This window comes from Chelonoidis abingdonii, chromosome 3 (assembly GCF_003597395.2).
Source record: "Chelonoidis abingdonii isolate Lonesome George chromosome 3, CheloAbing_2.0, whole genome shotgun sequence".
Classification (NCBI taxonomy): domain Eukaryota; kingdom Metazoa; phylum Chordata; order Testudines; family Testudinidae; genus Chelonoidis; species Chelonoidis abingdonii.
The window spans coordinates 187,930,186-187,937,419 of NC_133771.1; the positions used below are offsets into that span (position 1 = coordinate 187,930,186).

Here is a 7,234-nt window from a genome sequence, read left to right on the forward strand (position 1 = left end):
AGAGAAGAGGAGAGAGGCACTGACAGCATAGGAAAGATAGTCTCCCATTCTGCTTTGTGGCCTGTTACCACAACAGCACCTCACAGCCAGAAGAAGCAACTCCAGAGAAAGTCCTGTTCAGTCCCTCCAGATCTTGCAACCCAGAGATGGAATACGATCAGTCACTCTGTGGGGAGAAGCAATACTCAGTGCAGATGTAATAAAAAATGTTCAAGCCTTTAGGCAAATATTTAAATTAAATGTTCTATTTTTTTCAGACTTTTTGGGGGAGTGCAAGAATTTCAAAATGAACAAGTCAAAGAAACTGACAGAAAAGTTTCAAGAATTTGTATCAATGAATCTGTATTTTTTATGTATAAAGGTTTTATGTCTGAAAAGTTTTAACCAGCTCCAGTGTCCATGAGTTTAGAGGACCTCAAGGATGGGGTACAGATAGAGTGGAATTAGGCCTCATTGTTTGAAAGTTAAGGAAACACAGAATCATAGAAATACAGGATTGGAAGTCCTCAAGTTCAGCCCCCTGTGCTGAGGCTAGCAAACCTTGACCATTCATGACAGGTGTTTGTCCAATCTGTTCTTAGAAACCTCCTAGTGATGGGGATTCCATTACCTCCCTTGGAAGCTAGGACATTGGCTAACCAGCCAGCCTGATCTATAACAACTTAACAAGAAACATTGCAATTGTAACAAGAAAATTCACTTGTATGTGAATTTCAAAGAAATGTCTTAGACCAGTGTTTCTCAAACAGGGGTTGCTGCTTGTGTAGGGAAAGCCCCTGGCGGGTCAGGCCGGTTTGTTTACCTGCCCTGTCCGCAGGTCGGGCCAATCACAGCTCCCACTGGCAGCAGTTCGCCGCTGCAGGCCAATGGGAGCTACTGGAAGCGGCACGAACTGAGCAGCTCCCATTGGCCTGCAGCTGCGAACCATGACCACTGGGAGCTGCAATTGGCCCGACCTGTGGACAGGGCAGGTTAACAAACTAGCCCAGCCCGCCAGGGGCTTTCCCTACAAAGCTGCCACTGCAGTTTGAGAAACACTGTACTAGACTAGCAATCATCAACTCATTCATTTGTAGTAATAGAAATCAAGGGTAGATGTTAAGTGTATTTGTCAGTGTTTGCCTATATCTTATTAGAAGTTTAATGATGTAACCAGAATAGTTCGTAGATGTTAATTTCCTTTCATGTCTTAACTGCCTTACATTATGTATGCAAATTATTGGGTTAACCTTAAGATTAAAGATGTAAGATACTGCAGGAAATTAACAATATTATCAACAATTGTCTTCAGCTTAACTATCTCTCTTATAATGAATGACTGTCTGTTGTCTTGTAATATAACTTGATGATCTGTTTATGCATAGTAAATAGGATGTTAACTTCAAAGTGATGAGACTGTGTGTGCTCAACAAAGAAGATTCCTCAGTCACATGCTGTGCTCAAAATACTTAACAGCCCGCTACAGCTATAAAAGTGAAACCTCGGGTCTGATCCTTTCATCTGTAGTCTGCTTAAACTTTGAACAGGGAAATGGTGAGCTGTACGATCGAAATCTTCCAAATAATTATTTGGAATATCCTGGAAAATGCATGGAAAGACTTACAGACTTTACAGCTCAGCTGCCTTTGGATTCTGACCTGTTGGGATGATTCCAGAGAGACTTTTACAAACCAGCAGCTTATTCCATACCTGCTATGCACCTGAACTATTAACACTGAAAATCACTTGTATGTATATTGATCTTTTAACCATAAATCTTAGATTTAGTTATTAAGGATTGTCTGTAAGCGTGTATTTAGGTAAGATCTGAAATATTCATTTACCTGAGGAGTAATGTGTCCGTTCCTTTGGGATTGGTAGAAATTTAAGTACAGTGAATAGGGTTTTCAGTAACCTCTCACTATATTAGACTTGGTTTTATAGATCAGCCAAGGGCTGGAATGCCTAAAGGGGACTGTGTTTGGCTTCTTGTTAATTAGTGTGGTACTATAAAAGATCTTGTGTTACTGCCTTGGTGGATCTAATTATAAAATAAACCACCAGTTTTGGGGGTTGTCTGCCCAATTTCTTGAAGTCTGCCCTTAGTGTGGCCGAACCAGGCACCCAATCACAGAAGCCTATTTCAGAGCTTAACTACATTTATGGTTATAAAGCTTTTCCCTAAATCCAACCTAAATCTCCCATGCTTCAGATTAAACCCATTACTTCTTGTCCAACACTTTCAGTGGACATGGAGAACAACCGATCTGCATTCTCTTTATAACAACCCGTAACATATTGGAAGACTGTTGTCAGTTCCCCCGCAGTCTTCTTTTTGCACTAAACATGCCAAATTTTTTAACCTTCCTTCATAAACTTCTAAACTTTTTATCTTTTTTCTTGCTCTTCTTTGGACTATCTCACAACAGTACTAAAGTATGGTGCCCAGAATTGGATAGAGCACTCCAGCTGAGGCCTCACCAGTGCTGAATAGTGTGGGACAATTGTTTCCCATGTCTTGCATAAACACTCTTGTTTATACATTCTAGATTATGAGCCTTTTTTGTTACTGCATCACATTGTCGGCTCATGTTCAATTTATGAGTCACTGTAGCCCCCAACTCCTTTCCAGTAGTACTACTACACAGCCAGTTATTCACCACATCTTAGTTGTCCATTTGATTTTTCCTTTGTAAGTGAAGTACTTTGCACTTAGCTTTATTGAATTTTATCTTGTTGAATTCAGACCAATTCTCCAATTTGTCAAAGTCCTGTCGGTCAAATTGCTTGCAGTCCTTCCCAGTTTGGTGTCATTTGCAGATTTTATAAGCATACGTTCCACTCTATTATCCAAGTCATTAATGAAAATATTGAATAGTATTGAACCCAAAAGTGACCCCTGTGGGATCTCAGTAGATATGTTCTCCCAGTTGGACAGCAAACCACTGATAACTACTCTTTGAGTATGCTCTTTCAACCAGTTGTGCACCCAGAGTAAATTCATCTAGATCACATTTCGCTAGTTATGAAACTGTCAAGTGGCACTGTGTCAAAAACCTTACTAAAATCAAGATTTACCACATCTACTGCTTCCCCCTATCCACAAGGCCAGTAACTCTGTCAAAGATGGAAATTAAGTTGGTTTGGCATGATTTGTCCTTAACAAATCCATGCTGACTATTCATTATAATCCATTTATCCTCCAGGTGCTTACAAACTGATTGTTTCATAATTTGTTCCAGTGTCTTTTCAGGTATTGAAGTTAGGCTGACTGTCTCTAATTCCCTGTGTCTCTTTGTTCTCCTTTGTTAAAGATAGGTTCTATGTTTGCCTTTCTCCAGTGCTGGCAATCCTGGCAAGGGCTTTATGCTCCATCTCTCATAGCAGAAGGATGTAGAGTGAGGTTCTCAGGTACCAAGACACAGCCTGTACCATGTGATGCTCCAAAGCCTGGAAAGAAGCAACCAAAGAAGGAACCCTAATGACTCCATGACTATGATAGCTCTCTTGTCTGAGGCTAGATTCTATACAACCCATGTGGCAATATCCACATGCGATGCTAGCCTCAAAGTGTCTTAGCATTCCTATGGAGTTTAAGTCTTCGTGGCTTCATGCACATCTGTGAAAACATTCACTGGATTACATCTAAAACCTCTGCAGTAGTAGACACAGAATTCTTGGAGTGGCCTGAGGTACCCATCTACATTTCATCACTATTTTAGCTTTGTGGACTCTGCAAAAGACCCTGCAGAACAATCATCATCAGTTTGCTGAAGCGTAAACCTATTCAACTGGTTTGCAAAGCTTTCTCCAAATCTGTCCAAATCCTAACAAGCAATACTACAGAGGTTATTATGACAACTGCCAAAGAGGCAGACATGTCAGAATCTGCAGAAAGGAAGCTCCATTAATTCTTCAGCTGCTAGGGAAAGACAATGTCTTGCCAGACTTCTTGACCAGAGTTTACAATCTACAGCATAAGTGGTCCTGCTAGACGCACTTCTTCATCAACTATTTTTCTATTGGGGCAAGACCCAGGCTGCTCCTTATGTCACTGTCAGAGAGACAAAGACTGATTGACATCTCAGGATGCACTCTGGGGCAAAAAGGACTCAGTATCACTGACAGATGTCTATGCTGTTCTCCTGGACTGGTGTCAGGAGTTCCTCTGCACAATTGATCCAGAAAGTCACTTAGGGTATGTCTACACTACAAAATTTGGTCAATTTTATGGAAGTCGATTTTTAGAAATCGATTTTATACGGTCGATTGTGTATGTCCCCATTAAGCACATTAAGTCGGCGGAGTGCATCCTCACTACCATGGCTAGCGTCGACTTACGGAGCGGTGCACTGTGGGTAGCTATCCCACAGTTCCTGCAGTCTCCGCCGCCCATTGGAATTCTGGGTTAAGCTCCCAAAGTCTGAGGCACAAACATTGTCAGGGGTCGTTTTGGGTACATGTTGTCAGTCGCCCCTTCCTTCGTGAAAGCAATGGCAGACAATCGGTTCACACCTTTTTTCCTGGATTACCAGTGCAGATGCCATATCATGGCAAGTATGGAGCCTGCTCAGCTCACCGTCACCAGTGCTGCTGTGGGCAAGTCTACTGTGAGGGCTGCTGTGATCCAAGTAGCCAGTTCCATCATTGATTTTCTGTTATCAAGGGCAGTGACTCTGGGAAATGTGTGGGCCTTACTAGATGTTAGGTGCATCATATTCCTGTCCTTTGTCACTGGTGAAGAAGTCTTGCAGCTGCACATCCCATCTGGCATGCGCTGTAACACCCCATAGCACTTCTATGGTTGACACATATAACAGCTCCAGGGCTCTTGCTCTTTTGCCTTGGCCGGGGTACCTTGCCCTACCAGGACCTCCAAGCATTCGACACAGAAGCACCTGCAGCATCTGACATATATACACAGCAGCAGCTTCTTGCCTTCGCAGCAGACGGTGCAGTAGGACTGGTACCCGTCCTCATCGGGTATGTAGAAGAGCTCCAGGAATCGATCTCTGCAAGTCTGGCAAAGGCCCCCCTCAATGGGTGGAATGTGGCTGGGTTTTTCCTCCGGCATGATAAGGCTCCTGTTGTTGTTTGTGACTTCAGAAACCATTTGCTCTCTGCTCTTGTTCTCCTCCACTCACTCCTTGCTGTTGTTGCAGAAGTTAGTCTTTAGTCAATTGGCTGGCGGTTCAGGGAACGTCTTCCCTGCCTGGCTGCTAGCAACCTCCAGGGCATGGTGTACAGCTTGTCAATAGGAGACCAACTTATTAAACATGGAGTGGGTGAAATGCTGCCTAAAAGCCATCAGACCCACCAGCTTGTCTGCTGAAACCTCGGAAAACTTCCCGTCCCCAAACCAATGCACTCAGCGCATTCCAGAGATTGCCTGACTTTTGGATGTGACTCTGTAGGAGACGATGATTGCAGGCCACCAGGAGAAGCCTTTGATCTTCCCCCACATGAGTGCCCCATTTCCAAAATCTTTCTCATCCTGGTATTCCACCACTTCCTCTGCAACTCTGCTCTCCTGCTCCCCAGCAATGAGCTTGGGGGATCCATTCTGGTCCTCCTGGGTGCTGCTGGCAGACGTGGTACTGCTGCTCTGGGAAGATTCCTTGGAAACCTCCTCAGTGAGGTTGATCAGTGATGCCTGGACAGACATGGCCATCCTCCTCCTCGAGCACTGAATGGGAGCCAGAGACTACAGGTCATTCTCTTCTTTAAGTTTCATCTCATGGAGATTCAGTCCTGCTTGGAATACCATGAGAGCTGGAGGCTTCTGCCTCAGGCTGCTCTCCCAGTCGGCAGCACCACATGGTCACACCTACCCCAGCCTACCCGTTGCTCCCATGGCTCATGAAACCTGGACAATAGTAAGGAGCAGTTCAACTATAGGCTGAGCAAGTGCGGATTGATGGTAGAATGTGCCTTTGGACATTTAAAAGCTCGCTGGCACTGTTTGCTGACTAGGTCAGACCTCAGCACAACCAACATTCCCATTCTTATTGCTGTCTGCTGTGTGCTCCATATCCATGACAGTAAGTGGGAGACACTTATGGCGGGGTGAGAGATTGAGGCAAATCAACTGGTACAAGATTTTGAGCAGCCAGACACCAGGGCAATTAGAAGACCGCAGCAAGGCATGCTGCTCATCAGAGAAGCTTTGAAATCCAGTTTCATGACTGGTCAGGCTTCGGTGCGACAGTTGTGTGTGTTTCTCCTTGATGCAAACCCACCCCCTTTGCTGATTTTGATTCCCTGTAAGCCAGCTACCCATCCACCTTCAAAATAAAGTAACTATTGTTTTGAAAGATGCATTCTTTCTTTATGAATTAAAAAAAAATAAGATAACGGACAAGGTAGCCCAGGTGGGATAGGGGAGGAGAGAAGGGTAAGGCCACATTGCTTATTGAAGCCACACTAAAAATCAAACTGTTTGAATGACACCTCCTGTAGCTTGGGCCATCCTCTGGAGTGGAGTGGCTGAGTGCCTGAATCCTCTCTCCCCGTGTTTTTGGGCATATGGGTGAGGAGGCTATGCAACATGGAGAGGAGAGTAGGTGGTTATACAATGGATGCAGCGGGGGTCTGTGCTCTTGTTGGCTTTCCTACAGCTCCAACAGATGCTTCATCATGTCCATTTGCTCCCCCATTAGCCTCAGCATTGCGTCCTGCCTCCGTTCTTTGCACTTACTTAATTCTTTCCTGATCTCTGTCACTGAATGCCTCCATGAATTAAGCTGTGCCCTATCAGTGTGAGAGGACTGCATGAGCTCAGAAAACATGTCACCGCAAGTGTGGTTTTTTTCGCCTTCTAATCTGCGATAACCTCAGAGATGAAGATGATAGGGGGAACGTGGAAACATTCTATGCCCTACGATTCTGGGGGGACTGCATAGTCACCTGTGCTGCTGAGTGCTGCTAAGTTTGCCACGCTGACCAAACAGGAAATGAAATTCAAAGGTTCCTGGGGCTTTTCCTCTATACCTGGCTAGTGCATGAGAGTTCAAAGAGCTGTCCAGAGCGGTCACAATGGAACACTCTGGGATAGCTCCTAGAGGCCAGAACCATTGATTTGTGTCTGCACTACCCCAAATTTGACACGGCAAGGTTGATTTTAGTGCTAGTACCCTCGTCGGGGGTCGATTTTAAGAGCCCTTTAGGTCAATGGAATGGGGTTGGTTGTGTGGACAATCATTTTTAAATCGACTTAATGTCTCTAAATTGGACCCAACCCGGTAGTGTAGACCAG

General features: G+C 44.5%; 1 pseudogene; it reads right to left on the minus strand.

Moving 5' to 3' along the window:
• Positions 1–4,676: 4,676 nt before the first annotated feature.
• LOC116823651 (DNA (cytosine-5)-methyltransferase 3B pseudogene) lies at positions 4,677–5,797 on the minus strand (annotated as a pseudogene).
• Between the last annotated feature and the right edge of the window lie 1,437 nt (positions 5,798–7,234).